Here is a 7,428-nt window from a genome sequence, read left to right as displayed (position 1 = left end):
AGAGACACAGGGAATAGTGGGAGCAAGACTTTTAATGACATTCTTGCAAGATCGGGTGTCTGATGCGCAGACACACACAGCATGGTTACAACAAGCCATTTATCCCCTAGTATACAGATCCCTCACCTGGTTCCTCATAGGCTGAGTACTATGGGGTCACAATCTTTCCAGACATCGCCTATTGGTTGTTAGGTAGGCGCTTTTAGGTGTCTTATTTAGGGTTATCTCACTGCATTTTGTTGCAGCCTACAATGCATTGCAATCATAGTCAGCTGAGGGGCTTTTCAAGTATTTGACTTATGACCTAGGTAGTCAGGCGAGCTGATAGGAATAGATAAAGTGAGGTATTTTGCAGTCTAGTAAATTTTATTCTAGATTAAACTTCTTTGGTTCTGATGAGGGCAACTAAGTGGGGCCCCAACAAGTAGGTACAGGCTATTAAAGCAGGGGCCTAGTATATTCTGTCTTTCTGTAGTTTGCGGACCCAAGCCTATTCAAGGCACTTTGTCTTGGAAATGGACCATCATATACATTATTTCCTTCATGATGTACAGGAGATTAATGTTGTTTTAATGCCTGCCAACACAGCATTCATTCTGTAACCCCTGGATCAGCAGTAATTTTGACTTTCAAGACTTATTTCTTAAGAAGTATATTTCCAGGCCAGGCATGGTGGCTCACACCTGTAATTCCAGCACTTTAGGAGGCTGAGGTGGGTGGATCACAAGGTCAGGAGTTCTAGACCAGCCTGGCCAATATGGTGAAACCCCTTCTCAACTAAAAATACAAAAATTAGCTGGGCGTGGTGGCACATGCCTGTAGTCCCAGCTACTCGGGAGGCTGAGGCAGGAGAATTGCTTGAACCTGGGAGGCAGAGGCAAGATTGTGCCACTGCAATCCAGCCTGGATGACAGAGCGAGACTCCATCTCAAAAAAAAAAAAAAAAAAAAAGTACATTTCCCAGCCTGAGCAACATGGTAAAACCCCATCTCAACCAAAAATACAAAAAATTACCTGAGTGTGGCATGCACCTGTGGTCCCAGACACTCGGGAGGCTGAGGTAGGAGGACCACTTGAGCATGGGAGGTGGAGACTGCAGTGAGCTGAGATTGCACCGCTGCACTCCAACTTGGGTGACAGAGTGAGACCCCATCTCAAAAAAATAAATAAAGTACATTTCATAATGCTATAGTTGCCACAGAGTGATGCTTCTGATGGATCTGGGCAAAGTAAATTGAAAATCTTCTGGAAAGGATTCACCACTCTAGATGCCATTAGGAACATTTTAGTCCTTCAGTGTAAATAAGGTTAAAAAAAGAGTAAAAATAAAAAAAGAATCTTCATTATTCAAGGGAAAAGTCAAAATATCAACATTAACAGGCATTCGGAAGGAGTTGATTCCAATCCTCATGGATAATTTTGAAAGGTTTAAAACTGCAGCAGAGGAAGTAACTGCAGATGTGCTGGAGATAGCAAGAGAATTAGAACTAGAAATTGATCCTGAAGATGTGACTGAATTACTGTAATCTCATGATAGAACTTGAACAGATGAGGAGTTGCTTCTTATGAATGAGCAAAAAAAATGTGGTTTCTTGAGATGAAATCCACTCCTGGTGATGATGCCATGAACGTTGTTGAAACAACAACAAAAGATTTAGAATATTACATAAATGTAGTTGATAAAGCAGCAGCAGAGTTTGAAAGGACAAACTCCAATTTTGAAAGATTTACTGTGGGTAAAATGCTATCAAACAGCATTGTATGCTACAGAGAAATCTTTTACAAAAGAGTCAATCAACGTGGCAAACTTCATTGTTGTCTTATTTTAAGAAATTGCAGCTGGTTACAGTGGTTCACACTTGTAATCCCAGCAATTTTGAAGGCCAAGGAGGGAGGATCATTAGAGGCCAGCAGTTTGAGATTGTAATAAACTATGACTGCACTGCTGTATTCCAGCTTGGGCAACAGAGTGAGACTCTGTCTCAAAAAAAAAAAAAAAAAAAAAAAAAAAAAAAATTACCACAGCTATTCCAACGTTCAGCAACCACCAACATTATCAGTCAACAACCACCAACACTGAGATAAGACCCTCCATGAGCAAAAAGATTATGACTTGTTGGAGGCTCAGATGATCATTTTTAAGTAACAACGTATTTTTAAATTAAAGTGTTTTTTTTAACATAATGATTTACACATTTAATAGACTACAGTATAGTGCAAACATAACTTTTATATGCACTGGAAAACCAGAAAATTTGTGTTACTCACTTTATTGCAATATTGGCTTTATTGCAATAGTCTGGGACCAAACTCGCAATATCTCTGAGGTATGCCTGTATATGGATGTGTCAAGTTTAGCATCTGCTGTCATCAGGAAAGCTAAGTATAGAAGCAACAGCAGGAACAGCCCTGGATGGGAGTGCAGTAAAAATGACTTCGGATCCCTGTAAGACCTGTAATTAAGACCTTGAGCCAAACTAATTACTTATGCTTGACTTAATAAGTTAAAACATTTTTGACAAAACAAGGACAAACAATTAGATGAAAAAAACTGAGTGTAACTTATTAATACAATGAAGCTATACATCAACTGGAGTCTAAGTATATTCCTTATTTTGGGGAAATAATATAGAAAAAGTACAGTTCCTATGATTTTTACAAGATCCATAGCTGAACAAACTTTAAAATTTATTCCTATTTTATCTATCTAAAGATCTATTCTGCTGAAACTCATGATGCAGAAAATGGAGCATATTGCAGAAAAGGCTATACTGGGAAATAATTCAGAATGGAAAGGTAATAATCACAAGCAGCTGTGGAAAGTGGTTGTAAATAATTAAATGAAAAAAAATGAGATCAGGCGCAGTGCCTCACACCTGTAATCCCAGCACTTTGGGAGGCCAAGGTGGGTGGATCACCTGAGGTCAGGAGTTTGAGACCAGCCTGGCCAACATGGTGAAACCCCATCTCTATTAAAAAAACAAAAATTAGCCAGGCATGGTGATAGGCACCTGTAATCCCAGCTACTCGGGAGGCTGAGGCAGGAGAATCACTTGAACCTAGGAGGCAGAGGTTGCAATGAGCTGAGATCATGCCACTGCACTCCAGCCTGGGTGACAGAGCAGGACTCCATCTCAGAAAAAAAAAAAAATGAGTAACACTAAAAAAGAAATTAAATATCTCAAATTAATAACGAGTCTAGTAAAGAAATCACAGATTGAAGGAATGATAGCAACCACCTAGATGGATAAGGAATTTTATTTCATTTCTGTTCCTAAGACAGTAAGTTTATGAACAGCTCACAGTGGTATAAAGAATAATTTAAGGCAGGGGGTGGTGGCTCACTCCTGTAATCCCAGCACTTTGGGAGGCTGAGGTGGGTGGATCACTTAAGTTCAGGAGTTCGAGGCCAGCCTGGCCAACATGGTGAAACCCCATCTCTACTAAAAATACAAAAATTACCCGGACATGGTGGTGTACACCTGTAATCTCAGCTACTTGGGAGGCTGAGGCAGGAGACTCCCTGGAACCTGGGAGGCAGAGGTTGCAGTGATCCAAGATTGTGCTACTGCACTCCAGCCTGGGCAACAGAGCTAGACTCCGTCTCAAAAAACAAAAACAAAAACAAAACTTAAAAGGCATTGTAGGTAAGTTAATCCTTGCTTTATTATCGTTAGGCTAGGAAAATTGCTTGCCCAAAAAGAGATGCTTTGGGTCTCAGCTTCTAGTTAATCCTTTGAGGCGTTCTCACCTGGATTTTTGTCCCTGAGTTGTGACAATGTCTCCCAAAGTTTCAATGATCACCTTTACACAGATGTCTCTGTCTCTCTAACTTCACCATTCTAGGGGCCTCACATTCATGTCACTAATGGTCTACTGATTATAGTGTAATTAATTCTCCCATTTTGCCCAGAAATAGAGGGTTTCTGGGTGGACTTTCAGTGCCAAAGCTGGGAAAGGGCTATCTAAAAGTGCTGGGATTACAGGCATGAGCCAACATGCCCAGCGAGACCACGCCACTGCACTCCAGCCTGACGACAGAGTGAGACTCCGTCTCAAAAAAAAAAAAAAAAAAATTGGTCAGGTTGCCTGTAATCCCAGCTACTCAGGAGGCTGAGGCAGGAGAATCGCTTGAACCCAGGAGGCGGAGGTTGCATTGAGCCGAGATTGCGCCATTGCACTCCAGCCTGGGCAACAAGAGCATAACTCTGTCTCAAAAAAAAAAAAAAAAAAAAAAAAAAGAATTGTTCTCGGCCAGGCATAGTGGCTCACGCCTGTAATCCCAGCAATTTGGGAGGCCGAGGTGGGTGGATCACCTGAGGTCAGGAGTTCAGGAGCAGCCTGGCCAATATGGCGAAACCTCATCTCTACTAAAAACACAAAAATTAGCTGGGCATTGTGGCACATGCCTGTAATCCCACCTACTTGGGAGGCTGAGGCACAAGAATCACTTGAACCCAGGAGGCGGAGGTTGCGGTGAGCCAAGATCATGCTATTGCACTCTAGCCTGGGTGATAAGAGAAAGACTCCATCTCAGAAAAAAAAGAAAAGAAAATGGTTCTCATTTTTTCACACATGAACTATTGCAAAGGCCTCCTGTTATAAAATGAAATGATATTTAAAATATTCACCCCCTAGCATATGTCTCATGACTTGTATTTATGTATTTGTTTTTCTTTCTTTCTTTCTTTCTTTTTTTAATGGAGACAGAGTCTCGCTCTATTGCCCAGGCTGGAGTGCAGTGGCACCATCTCGGCTCACTGTAACCTCTGCCTCCTGGGCTCAAGCGGTTCTCCCTCCTCAGCCTCCTGAGTAGCTGGGACTATAGGCACGTGCCACCATGCCCAGCTAATTTTTTGTAGTTTTTAGTAGAAACGGGGTTTTGCCATGTTGGCCAGGCTGGTCTCAAACCCCTGACCTCAAGTGATCTGCCCACCTCAGCCTCCCAGTGTGCTGGGATTAGAAGTGAGCCACCGCACCTGGCCTTATGTTTCCTGATTAATAAAAATTAATATGTCTTAGTTTCAGTGAAAGGCTGAGTAAGTGTTCTAGAGTAAAGGAACTAAAGGGACAAAATAGAATCTTGGTTCTGGCGGGATAATGTTGCTACAAAGGATAACATTGAGATAATCAGTGAAAACTGAGTATGGACTGTGTATCGGGTGATAGTATTTTTTTCTCTTTTTTTAAAGTAGAGGCAGCACATGGAAGCTGACATCGTGAATTTTTGCCCCAGAACAACTGCAGGAATAAATCAGGTCCTCTCAGGAGAGGACCCACAGACCTCCTGAAGGAAGCAGATTGCTCCTGCAGGACCAGGGAGACACCTCAAATACTGTGAGTGCCAAAACTGTGGAAGCGGGAAAGGGAGATGGTCCACCCCAAACACCCCCACTGGGGAAACTGAAGGCCTAGATTATGGGAGAAGATTTTGACCCTATCTGGAACTGAGTCAATTTAGAGAGCTGAGTGAAATACAGGGGTAGAGGAAGCAGCAGGAAAACCCCTGGGAGCTCCCTGGGTCCCCTAGCAACCTGTTTCTGCCTGGTCTCACAGAGGTCCTCCAGGAGAGCGGCCAGAGGTGCTGGGCCAAGGCCACAGGGAGAAGGAAATCTCCAGCTGAACTCTGTAACAATTTGAACTGATAGAGAAGCCTCCTGGCCAGAACTCAGGGGAGGGTGTGAATCCAGTGTGCAGACTCCACAGGCTGGGGTAGAAGGAAAGGCATATTTGCTTTCACAGCTAGGAGGCGGGTAGCCTGGGGCAAGTTTTTAGCTCTGCTCTCCCACTGCCTGGAAACAGACTAGGTGCTGTTGTAGGGTTGCACAGTGGGAGTGAGACCAGCCCTTTGGATTGCGTGGGAGCTGGGTGAGGCCTGTGACTGCCAGCTTTCCCCAACTTCTCTGACAACGTGCATGACACAAAAGAGGCAGCCATAATCCTCCTAGGTACACAACTCCATTGACCTGGGAACCTCAGCCCCATCCCCTACAGCAGCCACAGCAAGACCCGCCCAAGGAGAGTCTGAGCTCAGACACGCCTAGCCCTGCCCCATCTGATGGTCCTTCCCTACCCACCCTGGTAACTGAAGACAAAGGGCATATATTCTTGGGAGTTCTAGGGCCCCACCCACTGCCTGTTCCTCTCCATACTACCACAGCTGATGCTCTCTGGAAAGCGCCACCTCCTGGCAGGAGGCAACCAGCATAAAAGTAGGGCATTAAACTATCAAAGCTAAGAACCCTCAGAGTCCATTTCACCCCTCTGCCACCTCCACTAGAACAGGTGCTGATATCCACAGCTGAGAGACCCACAGACGGTTCACATCACAGAACTCTGTGCAGACAGCCTCCAGTACTGGCCCAGAGCCTGGTAGACTTGCTGGGTCGCTAGATCCAGAAAAGAGTTATAATAATCACTGCAGCTCAGCTCTCAGGAAGCCACATACATAGGAAAAGGGGGAGAGTACTACATCAAGGGAACACCCCATGGGACAAAAGAATCTGAACAACAGCCTTCAGCCCTAGACCTTCCCTCTGACAGAACCTACCAAAATGAGAAGGAACCAGAAAACCAACTCTGGTAATATGACAAAAAGAGGTTGTTTAACACCCCCCAAAAAAATCATACTAGCTCACCAGCAATGGACCCAAACCAAGAAGAAATCCAGATTACCCGAAAAAGAATTCAGGAGGTTAGTTGTTAAGCTAATCAGGGAGGCAGCAGAGAAAGGTGAAGCCCAGTGTAAGCAAATCCAAAATATGATACAAGAAGTGAAGAGAGAAATATTCAAGGAAATAGATAGCATAAAGAAAAAACAATCAAAACTTTTGGAAACAATGGACACACTTATAGAAATGCAAAATGCCCTGGAAAGTCTCAGCAATAGAATTGAACAAGTAGAAGAAAGCAATTCAGAGCTCAAAGACAAGGTCTTCAAATTAACCCAATCCAATAAAAACAAAGAAAAAAGAATAAGAAAATATAAACAAAGCCTCCAAGAAGTCTGGGATTATGTTAAATGACCAAATATAAGAATAATTGCTGTTCTTGAGAAAGGAGAGAAATTTAAAAGTTTGGAAAACATATTTGGGGGAATAATTGAGGAAAACTTACCCAACCTTGCTAGAGACCTAGACATCCAAATGCAAGAAGCACAAAAACACCTGGAAAATTCATCACAAAAAGATCATCGTCTAGACACACTGCCATCAGGTTATCTAAAGTTAAGATGAAGGAAAGAATCTTAACAGCTGAGAGACAAAAGCACCAGGTAACATATAAAGGAAAATCTATCAGATTAACAGCAGATTTCTCAGCAGAAAACCTACAAGCTAGAAGGGACTGAGGCCATATCTTCAGCCTCCTCAAACAAAACAATTATCAGCCAAGAATTTTGTATCCAGCAAAATTAAGCTTCATATATGA

At 43.0% G+C, this 7,428-nt stretch overlaps 1 pseudogene; it reads left to right on the top strand.

Annotated features, from left to right (window-relative positions):
- Nucleotides 1-1,409: 1,409 nt before the first annotated feature.
- LOC129397879 (RNA ligase 1-like) overlaps nt 1,410-7,428 on the top strand; it is a 31,580-nt pseudogene continuing 25,561 nt past the window's right edge.

The sequence above is a fragment of the Pan paniscus genome, chromosome 4 (genome assembly GCF_029289425.2).
Source record: "Pan paniscus chromosome 4, NHGRI_mPanPan1-v2.0_pri, whole genome shotgun sequence".
Classification (NCBI taxonomy): domain Eukaryota; kingdom Metazoa; phylum Chordata; class Mammalia; order Primates; family Hominidae; genus Pan; species Pan paniscus.
Note: the sequence above shows the minus strand (reverse complement) of the source record. Positions and strands in the feature narration are given on the sequence as shown.